General features: G+C 50.8%; 1 long non-coding RNA gene across 1 annotated transcript; it reads right to left on the bottom strand.

The window, feature by feature from the left end:
* Positions 1-409: 409 nt before the first annotated feature.
* On the bottom strand, positions 410-1,930 carry LOC120600662 (uncharacterized). Its single transcript, XR_005652254.1, has 3 exons — positions 1,681-1,930; positions 1,206-1,375; positions 410-537 (listed from the first exon to the last, which is right to left on the bottom strand). It is a non-coding gene; the product is annotated as an uncharacterized LOC120600662 (long non-coding RNA).
* Positions 1,931-2,652: the final 722 nt, after the last annotated feature.

Below are 2,652 nucleotides of genomic sequence, written 5' to 3'. Positions count from 1 at the left end.
TGCAGCTCTAGAAGCCACCCGCTCTTTGTCGAGTTACTCCTCCACAGTTTATTACCCTTTGTGAAAATGGTATATACTTCTTCTCTGGTTGTTCACCTCTATCCTGTGAAGCCCTCATATTCATGCAAAATAAACCTTTTATCCTATTAATCTGTCTTATATGAGTTGGATTCACAGTCCCCAGGCATTGAACCTAAGAAGGCAAAAGTTTTTGGGTTTTTTTTTACCTTCCCTAACCAGTCATATGTTGACATTTTAGAAATGCACAAACATCCCAAAAAATTTTTAATCGCCCGTAAGCAAGCTCTCCATTCCTGAGACAATCGGCGCTTCGATTTAGCATCGTTTTTTTTTTTTTCCATTTTCCCCCCGCACCCTTCTTTATTAACACATATGAAGTTTTTTCTGTGTCTGCAGAAAAAACATAAAGAGCAGGGAAGATGGAGAGTCAGAAACCAGGCCCTGCTCTGGCGACTTCACCTGCAGCCACGTGACCTCGAGCGTATCATTTAAGTGTCCTCAGCCTGATCTCCTCATCTACGAAACAGGGAGAAGAAGAGGATTTGCCTCACGAGGTTGTCCGGAGGATTCTGTAAGGCACCGCGATGACCATCGACAGCCTCTGGCACACGGCGAGCGTCCACTGAGTGGGAACTATTCAGGTATAAACGTTCATTTTAGTAAATAATGAGTAACCGATATTTTTAAAATTCAAATGATCTTTTACGTTATCTATTGAGCGTTTTATAAATTAAAAACGCGAATTTATAAATAAAATACCTGACGTAGCTGTGATTGTACTAAGTCCCCCGTGTACCTTGAGAGTGTCTCACTCACACCATATCAATAGTATTTCTCCATCGTTACCAACTGTTAGGTGGCTCTTAATGGCTGCATAATATTCAGTCCACAGTATCTCTTATTTTAAACAGAACTAACTGCTCATCTCACCGTAAGGGCATAGCCAGGGTAGGAGAATCACTGTGACTCCCCATTCCAGCCCCTAAAAATGGCCATTTTCTACCCCAGCTCCCTTTGGCATCATGAAAATCTCTATGAATGTGGCTTTCTGCACGTTTGGGCCTTTGATTCATAATCACCAGCTAAAATGAACAAATCACGTCTGGAGGAAATAAAATGGCAAGCATTTAACTCCAAGTGCTTGGACAGAACCGTTCTTCCTTCCAGGCCCCCGAGACACTCACAGTTCCTATTTCCTGGGCCTGGGAGGAAGTCTGGAGGAATGAGAGGGTGGAGCAGAGCAGGCCGCACTGTGACCACGGCTCTCTCCAGCTAGAGTCACAGGCTGCTTTCTCTTCCTTCCAGATGCTGGGAACACACTCAGCAGGAGGTAGGGCAGGTGTCCGGCCTCATCCTATAGGTGCGGATACTGAGGTTCAGAAAGGTGAAGTGTCCGGACCAGGGTCGCATGGACAGTGACATGTCCAGGATCCCACCAGCTCTGACCGAGCCGCTGTCCAATACCCTCCTCCCCGACTCCTGTTGCCCCCCCCAACCCCAGAAGAGATGAGTGTCCTCCCAAGAGAAAAGCTTTGAGATAGGAGCTCGGCGTGGAGGTCAGGGGTACGGAGACCCCCTATCACACCCACAGTTCCATTCATGACCAGGACCCCCCCCAGGACCCCCACATGCCAACCTGAACCCCATACTGAACTATACCTTGTCCTGGGGTGGCTCCGGGCAGGCCCTTGTTCCCGCTCGGCTCTGCCTCCCTGGAGCAGACCTTCCAAACCTGGGGGAGCGAGATGAGCCCAGTCTTTGTCCGCCACCCCATGACCACAGGGAGCTCAGTTGGGCATTGGACCCACAGAAGGGGGTTCCTGCCTTCCCCCCATCTCCCCAGCCATGGCCTGAGCCCTGGACTGGAGGGGTCCTGCCCTGGGAGCCAGAGAAGACCTGGGAGGTGGATGTCCCCAGAACGGCCAGCACTGTCTCCCCAGCACCGTTCGTGAAAGGGAAAACAGTGCGCGCGCGCGCACACACACACACACACACACACACACACGCGCGCGCGCGCGTGCCACCTGTGTGCCCTGGAGCGGCTTGCGCCTAGGTCTAGTTTCTCAGCACCCGGGAGCTTTTGAAATTAACACCAAAGGCTTATTCAGTGCAGTCCCAGCTTTCCTTCCTGGGGGGCTGGGGGAGCCAGGTCAAGCCCGAACCACAGTCACTGTCCTTCCCACTGCAGGAAATTAATCTGTCTCTTGGGAGGGAGGGGGCCACTACTCATTTGAAATTGATTTCCAGGGAACAGCTGGCAGTGACGACCCCTCAGGCCCCTCCGGGGGAAAGCCAGAGGAGCGGGAGGAGGAGAGACTCTCAAAATCAAAACAGCTGCCCGGGCTTGTAGCTGAAGCCACGGAATGGATTTGGAATGGGGCTGGTGGGGTTCGAGGCTGGCTCTGATACTTCCTAACAGGTTAATTAATTAGGCAAGACATGGCAGCAGTAAGATGGGGACAATGACAACTCTTGTAACCGCACAACCAGCTCAAACTGGTCCTACCCTCTTTCTAACAAGACCTGGAACCACAGTTTAAACCTTAGATCCACCACTTACAAGTAACACTTGTGAACCCTTAACAGCTCCCCGCAACAAGACCAAAGGACCGGACATGATGAACTTGAACC

This window comes from Pteropus medius, unplaced genomic scaffold (genome assembly GCF_902729225.1).
Source record: "Pteropus medius unplaced genomic scaffold, Ma_sr-lr_union100, whole genome shotgun sequence".
Lineage (NCBI taxonomy): Eukaryota > Metazoa > Chordata > Mammalia > Chiroptera > Pteropodidae > Pteropus > Pteropus medius.
Note: the sequence above shows the minus strand (reverse complement) of the source record. Positions and strands in the feature narration are given on the sequence as shown.